General features: G+C 49.2%; 1 protein-coding gene and 1 long non-coding RNA gene across 5 annotated transcripts in view; one reads left to right on the top strand and one right to left on the bottom strand.

The window, feature by feature from the left end:
- LOC119404798 (uncharacterized) overlaps positions 1 to 18682 on the top strand; it is a 55609-nt gene that overhangs the window by 35908 nt on the left and 1019 nt on the right. Inside the window, exon 3 of the long non-coding RNA XR_005186370.2 lies at positions 14121 to 14157. This is a non-coding gene — a long non-coding RNA (uncharacterized LOC119404798). The remainder of the gene's footprint in view (positions 1 to 14120; positions 14158 to 18682) is intronic.
- Positions 16072 to 18682, bottom strand: part of LOC119404794 (zinc finger protein ZFP2-like) — a 93252-nt gene continuing 90641 nt past the window's right edge. For 3 of the 4 annotated variants that reach the window (XM_049419022.1, XM_049419023.1, XM_049419024.1), the window contains one exon: positions 16081 to 16150. The gene's annotated coding sequence lies outside the window, so the exon portion shown is untranslated. Of the gene's footprint in view, positions 16151 to 18682 lie in introns of all 4 variants that reach the window. The other variant, XM_037671464.2, reaches the window with a different exon arrangement.

Genomic DNA, 18682 nt, shown 5'->3' with positions numbered 1-18682 from the left:
TGCCCCAATGAGTTACGCCGAAGCCGCCGCTAGACCTCCGTTCTTTGAGGCGGGTGTGCCGGCTACATATGCTGACGCCATCCCTCGGCCCCGACTGCAGCCCACTATGCAGTCATTTCAGCAGCCGACTCGTCAATCACGTACTGCGACATGGGCGGGACCTACCCCGGCGAACCGATGGCGCACCCCCGACAACCGGCCCATCTGCTTTGCTTGCGGTTACGCCGGTCACGTGGCCCGTTATTGTCAACGCGTGCAGCCGCCTCGAGTCGCGTCACCTGTCACCAGCCAGTCAAGCCGTGCATTCTACGACCCACCTCCACCTATGTCGCCGACGTCCCGCCCACCTCCAGCTACTCGCCGCTCTCCGTCTCCCCGACGTCGGTCACTGTCACCCATGCGGCCTCGTTCGGTCGCACGAGAGCAGGAAAACTAGTCGTCGCAGTCCAGGAGGCAAGGGCTGCGACGCTATCGAACTGTGAAAGCCCTCAGCGAAGTCCATCGAATGTAATCGACGTGCTTGTGGACGGTGTTCGCGCATCGGCCCTTATCGATACTGGAGCCGCTGTATCCGTTATGGACGCAAAACTTTGCCGCTTACTTCGAAAAGTGATGACGCCACTTTCTGGGATGTCCCTTCGTACCGCGAGCTCCCAGAGTATTCATCCCACAGCAGTATGCACTGCTCGCGTCGTCATTCAGGACGTTCTGTACGACGTCGAGTTCATCATAATTGCGGCATGCTCTCACGACGTCATCTTGGGATGGGATTTCCTCTCCCGCCACGACGCCGTAATTCGTTGCGCACCAGCCGAAATCGAACTCTCACCGTTCTCACATTTGACGCCGACAGACAGTCCATCGGCAATGAGCAAGATCCTCGTCCAAGACGATACGAAAGTGCCTCCAAACTCGTCAACGGCTGTGTCGGTCTACTGCGCCGGTCTCTCCGACACCACTGCACTCCTTTCGCCATCTGCCCGCGTCTGCACTAGGAAAGGGTTGCTGGTACCTTTTGCGACCGTGCGAGTCACTCATGGAAGCACCACTATTTTTGTTACCAACCCATCCCCGTGCATTGTTACGTTGGTTCGAGGGGAATGTCTCGGCAAAGTGGAACCCGTTGAAGACGCACAAGTTCTGGACGCACCCGATGACTCGCACTGTACCAGTTCCCGCACCATCAGTGCTGTCTGATTCGTCACCTACTGATGTATTTGGTCCTCCATTGCTGACAACCTTACGTCGGTCCAGCGTTCGCAGCTTCTGTGCTTGTTGGATGAATTTCGTCATTCTTTCGATGTCGGGCAAACTTCCCTCGGCCGCACGTCCGCTGTTACGCATCGCATCGACACTGGCGCCCAACCACCACTGCGGCAACGTCCATATCGCGTGTCTCCCACAGAACGCCGGGTAATTAACGAGCAAGTGGACGATATGCTTCGACGCGATGTAATTCGGCCCTCCGACAGCCCATGGGCGTCTCCTGTTGTTCTCGTTACGAAGAAGGACGGTTCTGTGCGGTTCTGTGTGGACTACCGACGGCTCAACAAGGTCACCCGCAAGGATGTTTATCCACTGCCGCGAATCGACGACGCGATTGACAGCCTCCAAGGAGCAGAATTCTTTTCATCTCTCGATTTGCGCTCGGGGTACTGGCAAGTACCCATGGCTGATGACGCTCGACCAAAGACAGCCTTTGTCACGCCCGACGGCTTGTACGAGTTCAACGTCATGCCGTTCGGTCTGTGTAATGCGCCCGCGACCTTCGAGCGCATGATGGACACCGTTCTGCGTAACTTGAAATGGCACACGTGCCTGTGTTACCTGGACGACGTCGTCGTCTTCGCTCCGGACTTCTCCACGCATCTCCAACGTCTGCGGCATGTTTTGACACGTTTGAGCAACGCCGGCCTCCAACTGAATCTGAAGAAGTGCCGATTTGCGGCACGGCAGCTGACAATCCTCGGCTACGTCGTGTCCAAAGACGGAATCCTTCCCGATCCGGCCAAGCTTCGGGCCGTGGCCGAATTTCCCAAACCTACGTCCGTCAAAGAACTGCGCAGTTTCGTCGGACTGTGTTCATACTTTCGACGCTTCATACGAAACTTTGCCACCATCATATCGCCGCTGACGAAGCTCCTTGGAAGTAACGGACCCCTAAATTCATGGTCGTCCGAGTGTGACGACGCGTTCGCAAAGCTCCGTCGTTTGTTGACGTCTCCTCCCATACTACGTCACTACGACCCTACGGCCCCTACGGAGGTACACACGGACGCCAGCGGTGTAGGCCTCGGCGCCGTCCTTGCGCAACGCAAACCAGGGTTTCCCGAATATGTCGTGGCATACGCAAGCCGTACGCTTACCAGAGCCGAGACCAATTACTCAGTCACGGAAAAAGAGTGCCTGGCGATCATATGGGCCCTTACAAAGTTTCGACCTTAATTGTATGGTCGCCCATTTGATGTCACCGACCATCATGCACTATGCTGGCTGTCGTCATTGAAGGATCCCTCAGGCCGTCTCGCCCGCTGGGCACTTCGCCTGCAGGACTACGACATCCGCGTGCTGTACCGCAACGGACGCCAGCATGCTGACGCCGACGCCCTCTCGCGCTCTCCCTTGCCTGACGACAATGCCCCCTGCTCAGTATCTGACATAGCTGTTGCTTCGATCAGCGTTCACACCATCGCTACCGAACAGCGCAAGGATAAATGGATCACCTCGCTGATCGACTTGCTCACTGATCCGACGGCAACACCATCCACTCGCGCGTTACGTCGTCAAGCCCACCATTTCGCCGTTCGTGACGACCTCCTGCACCGACGCAATTACAACGCCGACGGCCGCCAGTGGCTACTAGTGATACCCAGCAGTCTGCGTTCTGATATATGCGAGGCCTTCCACTCCGACCCGCAATGCGCGCACTCTGGGGTATCCAAAATTTACCACCGCATTCGACAACGATACTTCTGGCGTGGGATGTACCGCTACGTGCAGAAGTTCGTTCGCTCCTGCCTCGATTGCCAACGCCGAAAACCTGCAACGCACGTGTCGCCAGCAGGTCTACAACCGTTACCTTGCCCTAACCGTCCGTTCGGGCGCGTGGGCATCGATTTGTATGGACCACTTCCTCTGAGTTCGGCTGGTAACCGCTGGGCCATCGTCGCTGTTGACCATCTAACGCGATACGCCGAAACCGCCGCCCTCCCAGCGGCTACAGCGCGCGATGTTGCCTCCTTACTACACCGATTCATACTGCGTCACGGTCCACCCCAAGAGCTTCTCAGCGACCGAGGCCGTGTCTTCTTATCGGAAGTCGGGCCGTGGAAGCCATTCTGAAAGAGTGCCATGCTGTTCACCGCAAAACTACTGCTTACCACCCGCAGACGAATGGCCTAACCGAACGCTTTAACCGCACGCTCGGCGACATGCTGTCAATGTACGTCGCCGCCGACCACACCAATTGGGATGCCATTCTGCCCTTCGTCACCTACGCCTATAACACCGCCCCTCAGAGCACTACTGGTTTTTCACCGTTCTTCTTACTGTACGGAAGGCACCCGTCGCACACCATCGACACGATACTTCCATACAAGCCGGATTCATCTGAGTGTGCGCCTATTTCTGACACAGCCAGGCTCGCTGAAGAGTGTCGCGAGCTTGCCAAGACATTTACGACGCAGGAACAAGAGCTGCAGAAGAGCATTCGCGATGGCACCACCACTTCTGAACCCACGTTCCTTCCTGGAGCGCTCGTATGGCTCTCGGTCCCTACCACTGCAAGTGGCCTTTCTTCAAAACTGCTGCCGAAATACGAAGGCCCATACCGGGTCGTCGAGCGCACATCCCCGGTCAACTACTTGATCGAACCCATCGAACCAGCTTCGGACATGCGCCGTCGAGGGCGCGACATTGTCAACGTGGAGCGCCTCAAGGCCTACTATGACCCACTCATAGTGACGAGCTGTTAGGTCGCCGGACGGCTCCCTTTTCGTACCCGGGGTAATTGTAGAGAAGCCTTGGGACATGGTAATGGGTTACCCTCTCCAGCGCCTTCTAGTGGGTCATCCTCTTTGGTTGCTTGAAGAAAGAACGCCGCTCGCGCAGGGAGTTCGTGCCTTGCCGTGACTGTCGCCATTACTCATTGTCGTTGGGTGCTGTCTATTAAACACCTTAACAGCTGGTTTAAGGGAATAGGGCCACTCCAGGAACCGAAGCGGTTTTCGTGCTGTGAGTTCTCTAAATGCGAAGTGTTGTGAGCACAGCAAGTTTACGAGCCGTTTGCTGATGTTTCGAGATAGCCCGCGCGCGCAAGTGACTGTACCCTTAGAGCAATGCAGTCCTCCCCACCCTGGCGTCCCTTCATGCTCCTTACGAAAGACGGGCGGGGCATTTCCTCTCTGTTTGATGAGCAATTGACGGCAGGCCCGCAAGCGGGAAAATGTTATCGCATGCGCTCTCCGTGCGATGGAGACGGCCGGCTCGTTTAATCTCCGCGTCAGCGGCGTTCGTCGACAGTGCTCGCGTGCTTTTACCCGCGGGTAAAATGGGCGGGGTGATGTTATCAATTTGGACTTTATACGAAAAATTACGGCAACGGCGTTGGTAAAAACCCGTCGAGAGTGTCCATATATTTGCTATCACAATAAAAAAATGAGGAGCCATTCCACTCTGTGAAGTGGATGATAATTAAGCGAAGTTGTTTCGCGCACGGCATAGAGGTGACATGATGGAGGACAGTTTGGCTGTAAGTCCAGGTTGTTAAGGGCCACGCCAACATAAGAACGACGTCAGGAAGATGGAAATGCAACGCAGCGCTCTTGCAGAGCAGCCAGGCTGTTAACGGTCATTACGCAATAATACAAAAGCCTTAGATCTATGCTTCATCAAACACGAAAATTGACCGTCGGCGGCATCAATCCATCTCTGCAAAAAACAATCATCACTTGATGGTGTCATCATGGCGTCATAGATCGTAATGTCCAGGGACGTAGTCAGGGGGGGGGGTTCGAACCCCCCCGAAAATTTTCAATTTTACTTGCGTATATATACACGCACACATACAAACGCGCGCACGAACATACATAAAGTGTGGTTGAACCCCCCCCCCCCCCCGTAAAAAATTTCTGGCTACGCCCCTGGTAATGTCATAATGATGACGTCATCACATGACATTGTAGCTTTGCACTGCTTCCATGATGGGTGTGCCGATCATGGAGGCAGTGAAAAACCATGTGAGGTGCAGAATTAAAGCTTGCAGAAAGGGAGGGGGAGGATCAACACACCGATCGAGAAGAAAAAGAACCTGGCTTTCGCCTTGAAGTCGTCTTAGGGGAATGTATTAGGGACAATGGGACTCTCTAGCATTGAGGCACTGTTGTAACTCACGGCGTTTGTCTACTACGTCTGTGATAACCAGATAGATGTATTTAGAGTGTTATTTCATAAAGTGCAATTTTATTGGTCCGGTATTCTGTTTATTTGCTAGTGTCGAAAATAATCACCGAAGAGGTTAATCTAGAACACTAAACTGCATGAGCCCTTATTTTTGCATTATTGAGTGAAATATGGAGTTCTCCTGAGATTATTTTTTCCAAGAGATTTCCAATGAATCGAAATATTTGTAGATCTTCATAAGAGCCCCATAATAATTATTCAGGTGCTTAAATGTCAATTCCTTCTCTAGTGCACTCCAAGATGTGAAATTAACTGCTCCAGAGTGCTCCCAGATGCAAAATTATCTGCTCCAAAGTGCTCCAAGATGGAAATTTTTGCTGCTCCAAAGTGCTCCAAAATGGAAATTTCGCTGCTCCAAAAATTGCTCCAAATCAGAAGTCCTCGGTAGCATCACTGCTATGTAAGTATTAGGTGGTGTGTTCATTTACTAGAAAATACATGGATACGTAATTCTAAAGACCCTAGTTTCTTAAGCTGACGAAAGCCCTCTGACACGGAGGAAGGAAAGAACTTTCCTTCATCAACACACTTTGCAACGACATTTGAAAATAACTGCCATAATCTGTCAGTGCTACAGCCAGCATTGTAAAGGGCCAGAAAATTATCAAATGATTGTTCAAAGTAGTCTAGAATGGCTAAGTCGTCTGCGGCCACAAAGTTCAGTGCTAAATGTGTGTCTACTGGAAGTGTCTGAAGACATTGCTAGCCGCGTTACTACCATTTTGTGATCAGACAGACCTTCTACGACATCGCAGCCACTAAGAAAATGCCGCAGTTCAGGTGACAGAAATACTAAATCAAGGACCGATGACCTTGTAGTACCTATCCGGGTAAAATCAGTAACAATTTCCGTTAGCCCGTAAGAGAATACTAGTTCCAGTAGTTGCTCAGTACTTGCTATTTGCGCTGTTCCCGGAGAGTGAGATAGCCAGTCTATTCTCGGTAGGTTAAAGTCACCTAACAAAACAACGTTATCATGAAGACTAAACTTTGAATCCATAAAATCTCTTAGCTTTTTTATTGTATCCAAAGAAGAATTTGGGGCCCTGTATAGTCCTCCAATATACACAGTTCGATTGTTTAGCCTAGTCGTAATCCATAGCATTTCTATGTCAAAGTTGTCATCCAATACTGAAAATTTAATGCAATCTTTGATAAGGAAAGCGATACCGCCTCCTCTGGTTTGCCGATCATTTCTTACAATTACATAGCCTGAAGGTGTCACTTCCGAATCTTGTACATCTTTATGTAGCCATGTCTCTGTTATAATCATTATGTCTGGCTCATGCTCCAGGATCACTGCTTCTACCGCATCGGCTTTACTCAATATGCTCCTAGCATTTAAATTAATAATCTTAAAGCATGCTGTTGGTCGTGGCTTGCGTCACTCGGAGCCGGTGTGGCCTGAACTAGTAATCCTGAACCGTTTATTGCTTGCTTCATTCCAGCCATAAAGAATGTTACTTACCTTTAGTTTATCGAAAATAAGTTTAGCTCTCATTCCCTTCATTCTTTCTTCCGCTGATGAAATCCATAGTTGTTTTCTGATTTCAACTACTCGCTTGGAGTAATCTTCACTGATGCTGAACTGTGTACCCTTGAGTTTGGGACAGTTTGTCATGATTTTCATCTTATCCCTGAAGTCTGCTACTCTCAAAATGACCGGACGATTCTTATCAGGAGTTTTCTTTCCCAATCGGTGTATTCTCTCGATTGAGCTTAGCTTTGCATTAAGTATTTTGCGAAAGATTTCGTCATTCACCTTTCTCAGTAATACAGCTTCGTTCTCAGGGTCTTCTTCCTCTATTCCACGTATAATGAGATTGTTACGTCTAGAACGGTTCTCCAGATCCTCTATGCGCCTTTAAGAGCAAATAATTCAGCCTCATGCTCACCAATACCCGTTTCTATGTAATTCCTTTTTTATGGGGCAAAAGCATGGTGTCGGAACGAAATGTTTTTCGCTTCGGTTTTAGTTTGGTTCCACCGCAAAAACTTCCGTTCCGTAACGGCTTTTCTGTATGCAAATATTTAAAGTAATCATAAAAACATTGGATTTGTGATGTAGTTACTTGCCCTCCTCTTAAGAAAGTGGGACAAGGGTAAAACGCGTTCTTCAGAGGAGCGGAAGTAACTTTACCACGAATCCGCCTTTTTCACGGCGCCCCCGCGCATGCGCTCTCCCCTAGCGGAAAAGTCGCGAAACATCTCATCATCTCGGAGGCTTTGCTTCTGGCAGTACCAGTTGTAGCGGCCCCTACCAAAACGGCAGAGGGCAGCACAGGAAAATGAAAGAGGCGGATTCCTACCAACTAGCACAAACCAGTACTAATTTCCAAGTAATAGGATTTATTTTCTCAAAAGACAAATACGAATTCTTTTAGTGGGCTCAGTGCTTTGTGTCAAGGGAGTGAGCACGATCTCAGAAGCAGCACGTCATTGAGTGTACTCTCTGATGGGCGAGACCACTGTTCTGCTAAAAAAGATCACCAGGCCTGCGCGGAACACGCAGCACAGTCACAGCGAAAGCTGGAAGAGTGGACTTTGTAGGGCCCATTGTAGAGTCTCTTGGGGCAACTAATACACGTACACATGCAGGTACCCACCAATTCAATTCCGGGGAATTAGAACTTGTCGCAATTCCATTCCTTTCAATTCCTCGGAATAAAAAAAACTTAGCCCATTCCAAGGAGGTTTAAAAAATACTTCTGGAGTGGAGGCCTCCTATATACGCGCCCACGCGAGCGGGCGAAGCCGGTTGGCAGCCATCTTGCTCCAGGCAAGAGGCAGCGCAGCTTGAGCTTCCTCAGGGGCGTTTCAGCATGAGAACGGGACTGTTATACCTCTGTCACACGGGCAGCTTTAACTGCGGTTACAGGATTAACCGCAGTTGATGCGAACGCGGGTTTGCCATTGCTATACATTTGTATTCCTATGATTCAACAAGCTATATTGAAACATTGCTCGACCCCAGAGGAGTATATTAACGAAGGTTACGTATGATATCCACATGGTTGCACCATAAAGTGCACTTAATTTCGATAATACTGACGTATGTACTCCAACGTGAGGGCTGACGTTACGTTGCACCATAAAGTAGGAGAGTATTAGTAATTTTCCGTAAGATATTTACAGGTGCCGTTTAACCTAGAAGCGATGCAGTCAGCTACGCGTTGATAAACTGTTCAGAAAAAATGAAAGCGGGGAAGGCTCTTGTTGTAACAATGTGAGGTGTTGAAGAAATGAATAATTGCGAGCCATTTCCCAAAGCACAAGTTACGCGCATATCAACGCTCAATAAGTGCACTCAACAGTTTACTTGACTAGCTTCTGTCTGTGAAACTAGCACACTAACGTGACTTCACACATTCTCCCAACCAAATTAATAGTTACCTGCACTCTTTCAGTGACGTAGTCGTTACGCCACAGTAAACGCCTTATCTGTCTAGCTGGAATGTTGTCGTACTCTCGCAACCCCGATGCACTTCTGCGCCTTCAGACTCGTCTTGACAGTAGTATCATTTCCCGTCGCTGAGTATTGGTGATTACTTTTATGCTGCAATATCTATGTTTTAATGAAAAAACTAGCTTCATTCCTTGCGTAGCTGTAATAAAAGAAAAATGGCGCCACTGGTTCCGCCTTTTGGTTGAAGTGTTTGAATTGGCAGAGTACGAGTAAAACAGAGAAAGGAGAAATCTTCTATCTGATAACGTGAATGACTGGTAAATATTTCGTCCATTTCAGTAATGCTTTATGGTAAATAACGTAACCTATAAATGTCAGCCCATAGCTTCGCAAGGCAGCATGTGTTACGAAACAAATTCTGCGTAAACAAAAAAGGGCTGTTCTTGAATGAGGTGTTTCTCGCATTGTCACAGAGTGCGCTTAGTAGACCAAGAGCTAAAGAATAGAACCGTCGCTGTATGTCCTGAAAATATCAGTACATTCGGAAGTTGGTGCACGTTATGTCTTTTTCGTGCCGTGATCGGGATTAATTTGTTGCAGAATTGTGCTGTATGCTTTACTGAAAGCAGGGGTGATAGAGGTGAGAAGGCAACACACTTTGTTCACGCCGCGGCTTGCTTGCCAATAAGGTAACGCCTGGTAGGAAAGCAACGCGGCAGGGGCAGCTTGCATGACTGATTTTACCAGCTTGTAGGTGAATTTCAAACGTCGCGGGATGTCCCCGTGCAGTGGTGTTCGTGAGTGACTCGCTTGCCGAACTAAATGCGCGAGGACTTTTCACGATCAAGCTTCCCAATGACGGGAGAATTTGCTCCGCCGGTGAAGTCTTTCGTGCAAGGCGCCCCTGCTTTCATATAGTGTATGGGAAGCAAAAAAAAACACATAACAAGCGAGAGGCATCCCCCCCCCCCCCCCCCACTAGTGCCTAGGAGGCCCGCGAGATTAGACCTTGTGCGAAAAAGCACAACCGTCTAATATTGTCCTCCACACTCCAGTGGTTCACATCCCGTGGGCTCGACACACGGCACATTAAGCCACCGTAGCAGCAGCTATGTACGGTCAGCATGCATGCATGCTAGTTTCGCTGGGCAGAACGCAGTGACACCGGCGGTATCTTCGTCGCGAAATGAGTAGATGGCGTTGACCTGCGCTCCAAGTTTCTCTTTTGCAGACGCTCGCCGGTGAAAAGAACACTATGTGGTGCAGCCAGTGTAGGCGTGAGCAGCCGCCCTACTCTAAACCATTTAAAGGGGGACGCCAATTACACGCCTTACCTTTACTCAGTCTGACCTTTCACGCCATATTTAGTGCGCAGGGTTACGACTACGCGTTTTCTTTCACGATAATAATGACCAAGGGCCCCTGATATTGCATCAAAAATTTCTTTACGGCCCACCTTTACCCCAGAAAGCCGGAGACCAATTGCAGGCTTTTTTTTAGACGGCATCGCTTTATTTTTCTTTGAAATTCATTGCGGAGCTTGTTTTCTTTCGGACTCGACCAACCGGGGGGGGGGGGGGGGGGACATTTGGCCTCCATTAATGGATGGCGAACCCTGCGCACGTCTATGGCAGACAGCGTTCGTATTTTCCCGCATTGCATTCTAATTTATTCGAATTTCGAATGCATTCGTAGCTCACGAACAGGGCCCTGCAAGGACCTGTTCATCGTGTCTCTGTCAAACATACAATGTTCCCAACGAACGTGTTGTAATGAGCGAGCTAATTCGATGCATTCCCATGTTATGTTGGGCAGTTGCGTATTTGAACTTCCGTTATTAATAGTATTCCATCGAGGCTGCGTTCAAATTCATACGAGATAGCGGATGCACGAGCGTAAGAGAATTTCTTTGCACGTCACTGGAGGGTTCATACTAGTCCGGACTTCGTGTTCGTACCATGTGCGGGTTACTTCCTTATGCCAGCTGGCCCCGGCTTGCAGCACATGCCCGATCTGGTCCACAGGGTTTAGTGACGTCAGCAACGCCTCCCACTGGTGTTCCGGATTTCTTTGTACGCTCTGTGCGTCTATGGGCGGGAAACTAGGATTGTTTCCGGCATTCCCATACCATATAACTCCATGTGCTCGCAGTGTACCGTACGCGCCTGTCTGGAACATATCACCAAGTCACTGCTTGGTCTCCAGTCAGCATGGCTTCCCGTAGTGCGCAAGTATTTGCTGGGTATTCGATCCTCTGCATTTTCGGAATAGCCCGGTTTGCATGCGCTGCTGGGTTCCGTGCTTCAGACTCGTGCCCCAGTGTTCAGAGGATGATTGCGTCTTTGAGGTCGCACTGCAAAAAAACTATTAGGATTCTTATCATGCAAATAGATCAAAGACCGTAACGATATGTGGGTCCTCGCACTGGAGCTCCTGCAGTCCGTAGACCCGTGGTTGTGGTCGTTACGCTCATGGCCTGGAAGCGCTGTGATAGCGAGCACAAAACTTTATTCGTGAAGGATTATTTATTCTACCGTAAGGACAAGTAACTCAGGGAACGAATTGCAAAGCATGATCACTGAAATAGACCAGCAAAACAGAATGGTGGGTCCAGAAATTGTCATGCAGAAAACTAAGTATCGTGGAAGAAGAACCTTTCCATAGGTAGCGATGCAATGCATCTACTTGGGGCAGAAAGTTACTGTAGATCCGAACCACGAGACGAATGTAACTCGTGAGGAATACGAACGGGAGGACGTGCATTTGGCAGGTATTGTCAGATCACGGAAGGCAGTTCGCCAGTATATCTCACAACAAAAGTATTTTACAGCGGCATCTTTCCGGTACTTACTTACTGAGCAGAAACCTGGAGGTTTAAATTCAGAACGACGCATCGAGTCATAGTGGTAAAGGACAAGAAGACAGCAGAATTGAGTCGGGGGAAAAAAAAAAAAAAACGCCTGTTCACCGAGCTCCACGGAATACTCACTGCGTCCTTCACATCCAGTTGCATTCATGGCTTCCTCTTTTCAGTCACCATGGCTTTAGAGATGCACGCATTTGTATCCACGTCCCCGAGTCTTTATTTCTGCGCAGCCAATTTCGGTTCGGGCATTTCTCACTTCATAAGAGGCCCAACGTTTACTGCAGCATTTGTGGTGTTCGTTGATGTGCTCGCAATGCTAATCGGTCCGTTATTCTGTTACATCTCATTGTTTACATGTCTTACTATGCTGGCATGTACAGGGGGGTGAAAATAGATAAAGGGTAGTTATAACCACCCCCCTCCCACGAAAACTAACTGGAAAGACTTGCATTCGTAAACATTACGGCACCGTTACTACCATATGCTTCTTGGAGGCAGAGTCCTATATGACTGATGCTTTTTCAGATGTGCAGAGGCCTGTTTCCATCGTGTATGTATTCCCCCATCTCACGCTCACTGTGGAAAAATAGTTATGCTTGGTGCAGGCAGATCTATCGATAATCATACATTTTGCTTCCCGTTGTGTGGTAAAAAAAAAAAAAAATGTCGCAGCAAGTCGCAGTAGAATGTCCGCCCAGCTGCTTCCCTATTCAAGTGGATTATATACGCACGTGTTTATAGTACAGGAGTGCCACGTATAAGATTCGCAAATAGCGGCAAACTTCCAGCAAGGTTGCGCCAGTGGTCCTCCGTTAAAAAAAAATGTAGCGGACTTCAACATTCGCTTGTTGTGACGTCGTCTGTTCTTTCCCGTACAAAGTCAGGGGCAGCTTGCACGACGGACGCTGCCAACGCGTAATTTCACCCATGACTGCAAAGCTTCAAAAAAAAAAAAAAACGGGACGAAGCTTTGTAGTCATGGGTGAATTTTACGCGGCTGGCGGAAGTCCTTCGTGCAAGCTGCGCCTGCTTCAACATCGTGTAGGGGAAGCAAAAATATTACAGAAATTAGCGACAGGCACCTGCCACTAGATGCCTGTGGGGCCAGCGAGATTTGACGGTGTGCCGAAAAAAGGCACGGCGTCGTCATATCTTGTCTCCCACACTCCAGTGGCCCAGTGCTGCCTCAGCCCGCATCCTTCGACGGGGATCGAACCTCGGCCCGCAGAGTGTGAGCTCGACACCCTGCACACTAGGCCACCGTAGTGGCACGGATACGTTCGTTCTCGGCTGCTACACACGCACGATATCGGCGTGTGATTGTCTCGATATCATGGAGATGGCGCTGACTGTGGCTTATGCTTATCGCGTGGAAATTGACGCCTTTGATCTTTTCGCCCTTTCCCTCCTTCCGGCGCTCATATCACAGGGGTCGATTCTTATCGCAATGGGAAAGGATCCCGTAGTTTGCCTCCGCTCTGCAGCCGCTAGCAACGTTTATAGAACGCTAGCACCCTCCTCCTCTTTCCGTTACGCGTGATCGCCACGGTGGCCGACTGCATAGTGTGCCGAAATGGAGCCGGGCGTTGTTCTAGCAGTGAATAAACCGGTGGGGAAGTACAGAACGCCAAAAATGTATTCGCGAGCGAACTACGTACACAGGTGTAGGTGTTCCGGCGGTCCATTACCACTCATATTACGTCGAATACAACGTTCAGTTCCGAAACGGCAGCTCTACGGTTCTGGGCACATAGTAGCCATAGTCTTCTCCAGGTTTGGGCCCTACTCCGAAGCTACGGTGACGTCCTGCGGCACAGTAACGTACAGGCAGGCTGATGCAGGAGCGGAATGCCTTTTCGCTGCATCGTACTGTCGTCACTTACAGATTTTGTGAGGTGAAAGATGCTGTCGTGCGTGTGCGGTTAGCGTAACATACAAATGGCGACAACGAATTTTGAACCCCAGATGTGTGCCCAGAACTCGGTGTATTACCGAAGTTTTGAAAGCATTATGCGTTCATTACGCAGTTCGCGTGTAGTCTTCACTATAGGTGGGATTTTTCCTATTTTCGATACTGTTTCGGTACAGAAGATGCACACAGCTCTGGAAAGTCAAGAGGATTGCTTAAATGATTATATTCATGGGCATAGGCGTGCGCAGGGTTCCCCATCAGGGGGGGGGGGGGGCAAAGGGTCATCGCAGCGCCCCCCCCCACCCTTCTAAGTCAATGTACGGGACAGATTTTGCGCCCCCCTCGTAGGTGATTAGGGGAGGCGGCCGCCCCCCCCCCCCCCCCCCCCCGATGTTCATGGGGGCCTGGAGATACGTATGCACGATTTGTGGGCGCACTGCAGGACAGCTGCAATTGAAAGCGTTCTTTTCATGCAGGTATACCACCGCAATTCTTCCTGGCGAGCCGGCGAAGGTGAGCGACAGTTCAGCTTTCGAATATGTAACCTAGTGACGAATAATCCGCGAAGCACTGTACTGCTAAGGCCTCGTAACGACTGTTGTACTTTTCGTGAGGTTCCGTATTTGTGAATAATGTATTCGTCACAGCCAAGCAGTTCCGGAAGTGCATGCATTCCTTCGTGGTCTGTCGCCAGCTTGGTGTACAGTGTCTGTCAGTTCGTCCCCGTCTTCTTTGCGCCATACCAGTTTTTCCTCAAGTAGTTACTGCTCTCGCATGGTGCCATCGTTCACCACATATTGAGAGACACTGATGGACGGATCCATTCATTGTGCAGCGGTCTCTGCACGTTTGCACGTCACTCTCGCAAATACTACCATGCATGTCTGCCAGAACCGTTCGTACGCTACGTGGTACATATCGTGCGATGTGAGGCTCTTCCGGTGGGTAGCCATTGCGTTTACGTGGCGTAGCTGTGAAGTTCGTCCATAGTTCCTTCGGTTGTACTGTTCCTACATTAGATGTTCACCCTATCGGTAACACCCCATCCTTTACAGGATATCGCGAGGTGTGGGGCGCTTGTCGTTCATTGATCATGTGATGGCAGTGTAGGAAGAGTATTCATAATTGCATAAACGCATGCTCGTGGCTCCTCGTACTGTTCGACAATCCTTCGATACTGTTTCTGCTGGTCGAGACAATTCAGCTATAGGGTATATATAGGTTATCGTGACGGTGCATGAAACTCCGCAGTTCCTGTTCACGGACTCCTGCCCCGGAGCAACTAACCTACGGCGAAAGGATTGGCGCACTCTGCTTATGATGGAAGTGTAGCTGCAGGTTTGTCACATTACAGTGCCAGTATCGTTTCCGCTGCGTGGTTCTCCGGTCTTATCTGCCGCTTGTTGCTTGAAACCAGTGTGGTGTTTCGGCTGCATTCATTCGGAACGACGTCTCTTCCATTATGGAAGTGTACGCTTCCCTCCAGCAGTCGTATTCGGAACGCACGATACAGATTCCCTCTGGTCCCCTATATCGATCTGCAGCTTCGGACCGTTGCTGTAAATGTACCCTTTCGTCAGCGTACCTCATTCGCGGTGTGGATGTTCATCGTGGCCATGGGCGACTCCGCGTATCGTCGCTTTTATTGGCGTTCGTGATTTACAATTGTCCCTTTTTTTCGCGTTGGAGATTGTCACCCGATAACTGTAAATCAGGAGCACCACGTAAAGAGCCTAAAGTTACAAAACACTGTCACCCGAACTTCAAGTGTTTCGAATTATAGGCTATTTACGGAGTGTTCCTGATGCACAGTTGCAACTGTACTCTCGTGTCTGTTTCCTTGGCGCTCCTGATGTACACAGGCGTCCACTGTTAAAGGGAACATCGGAGCGTGTGGCGGCAGCTCGGCGCCACCGCCGGCCGTCGGCTGCAACGAGATTCGCGCAGACGCAGTGAGCACCGTGCCCGGTGCTCTTTCGTCGCGTCAGCGGTTCGCTTCGCGACGATTGGCAGTGCGGATGCAGACGGCACCAGACGACGAAAGAGCACGACTCACAGCGCGCACTGCGCCTGCGCGAAACTCGTTGCAGCCGCTGGCCGGCGGTGGCGCCGAGCTGCCGCCACACGCTCCGATGTTCCCTTTAACAGTGGACGCCTGTGTACAGTTCGGCTGAGAGTGTTCGTCGTTGCTATATTATCTTGCCTTAGTGTTCCTGTTCTAGAATTTCGGTGGCAGTGTTTATCGTAGCTGAGGTGTGTTTCTGAACTGCAAACTCTGCGACATTCGACACATTAACTAGTTTCGTGCACACGACCCATACAGGCTCTGCTCCCTTCTTCATTGCTGCGCCGTTTTTCTTAAGACTCCACGAGAGCCTGTGTCATGCGAATCGACGGACAATAGGAATGGACATGGCACAACTCTCTGCCCGTAACCGTTCGCTGGTTTTTATTGAACTTCAGGTGTCGCAATGTCCTCACTTCCAGATGCCTGCATCCGTGAAACCTGCAGAATAAGAACAGTGCGTCACCACTTGTTCGATTAACTGTCCGCAAAAGTGTTCCTAATTACGGCCGTGATTCCCTCGTTTGCTCTGTGAAGCCCATGCGGAAGAGCAGAACACAGACCATCCCTCCCCTGTACAACAACAAGCAAAGCAACTGCGCAGAAATCCCGCATAGACTTCTAACCTAAACGCAGTTCAACGAACGAGCGAATTTCCGAAGACCTGCGGAGTAGTAATATGTGTTCCGTTATTGCCGTGGCCTAACGCCACATCACCGTAACCGTTTGTGTGGCCATGCAGCGAACATTCACCTACGTGATCAACCCCTTCGTGCAATTAATATAATATGAACTAATCCCGTACTGTCACAGCATCGAAAGGATCCGGCTTTGCTGCTACCACGACGTCTGCAATAACACGAATACATACCTGATATTAGAATCTCTATGCGGGGACAGAATGCATTGGGGTAGTATTGCCCGTATCGGGTACGAACATCACTTATAATTGGTAGTGTACCTGCTGTGCATATCCGATCGCTTGCCTAATACCTACTGCATATGCATTCCGAATGTAGACAGTGTTTGTTCTAAAAAGACAGGGCGTGCAACTAACTGAAAAGAAAGAAGGCACGAAAACTTATCTGCGCATGTCCATGCAACAGGCGAACCTATCAATGCGGCCCGCGTGGAAGGTAACTGTTAAGGCATTTGATTTCATCTTTATGCAAGTTAGTCGACGGTTGGCTCACGCATGCGCTATATACCACTATTCTCGATATGCCATGCTTCAATCATCAGGCGCGTTTCTTCATTTCTATGACGGTACAACACTGCGCATTAATCGAATTTTGGCGTGCACTTACAATCTCGACAATGTAAAGATAGATTAGAAGGTGAGCCTCCTGTTAGCGATCTCCTATGTTTCAACAATCTCTGGTTAATGCATCGGCCCGTTTGTCCTACGTAGAAGCGACCGCAGCTGAAAGGGACCTTATACACCACACTCGTACGGCAATCAGTGAATTTGAAGTTCAACTTTTGTGCGGCTTTCTGCAACCATCTACCGGACATGCCAGGAGGATATGTGCCATATTGACCGCGGAATCATGGCGTCAAGTGAGATTTTACCAGGAATGCCTCAAGGTCCGTTGCTCGACTTCGCGTGACGATCGCCGCCAGAAGCAGATGTACGCCGACTGGATGAGGGTAGCTAACCAGCATGCGGAATTCATATGGAGGGTAAAACTTCGAGAACTTTAACCATGTAAGAGGAAGAAAATTTCTACTGTTTCACCGCAAAATAACTTGCTAGTCCTTGGAGGAGCTGCCTTAGATGATAGTCACTGCAAAACCCTAGCCTTAGGTCCTAAATACTGTTTTAAGCCGAACCTGAAACCAATAGACGTTTTAAGTTTGCCGCGTACAATCACTAGACTTGTTCCTGAAGAAGAGCGTTGCTAGCATCAAGGGTTCTAATATGCATCTCAAGTGTTCTGATCCTATCCGGCCTTTGGTTAATTACTGTGTCGAGAAGAAACTCAGGCCAGTAATTTCAGATAAGGAAGGGTATTTTGTAATTATGCCAGACAGTTTGTTCTCAGAAAAAGCATTAACAGCCATAGAAAAGAATTTTAGGACGGTAAAACTTAAGCCATCGGTAGTTAGGCAACGTGCTGTCGACCTTTTGTTAAGACATAATCTTGAGATAATAGCTTGTAATGTCAAGAAGGCTAAATCACTTACTTTAGAATTTTTTTTTTTTTTTTTCAGGCAAAACACATAAGAACGAGATCCCATTTCGAGCAATCGTTTCAGAGCAAGGCACCTGGTAAGTCGCTGTATCTAGTTATCTGCAGAACTGCTTAACCTCTTTGAGTGTTTCAGACCCTTTTCGTATGCGTAATTCTCAGGCGCTAGTTCAGTTCCTCTCAGAGGAGAACCCCGGCTGTTGTAAAGCTTTTAGTATGGATATTGAAGACCTGTATTATTCTTTGCCGCATGAGGACTTGTTAAATTGTGTTAATTAACGAACAAGCGCACGAGACGGTTTTCACCGATAAATGTGGTGTTTCTACCGGGGCATTTCTAGAAATCCTTTCCATGTATTTAAAGTCGACGCATGTAGGTTGGAAGGAAGGCGTTTATGTGCAGATATCAGGGATATGTATTGGTTCTAAGGTTGCTCCGGTTCTTAGTGATTTATACCTTAGCAAGATTGTCAATCTTTTGGAAGGCGCCTTAGGTAATTCGGTTTTTCGTTATGTGGACGATGACTTGATCTTTTTGTAAAGGTGGTAACTTCCGTGAGCGAAAAATTTGAATTCAATGGAGGTGGGCTGAGCTTTACTAAAGAGGTGCCTCAGAATAATAGAATACAATTTCTATACATTTCCTTAACGTTCCAGAAGAACCACGTGTGCTGGCAGTATTCTCCTAGATCTTCGAAACCGCTGCTAAATTTTTCGTCGAACATCCTGTGATGTTCCCAATAAACGATGTGTCGTTACCATCCTGTGTGTGTTCCTTTGC

The sequence above is a fragment of the Rhipicephalus sanguineus genome, chromosome 9 (genome assembly GCF_013339695.2).
Source record: "Rhipicephalus sanguineus isolate Rsan-2018 chromosome 9, BIME_Rsan_1.4, whole genome shotgun sequence".
Taxonomy (NCBI): Eukaryota; Metazoa; Arthropoda; class Arachnida; order Ixodida; family Ixodidae; genus Rhipicephalus; species Rhipicephalus sanguineus.
Note: the sequence above shows the minus strand (reverse complement) of the source record. Positions and strands in the feature narration are given on the sequence as shown.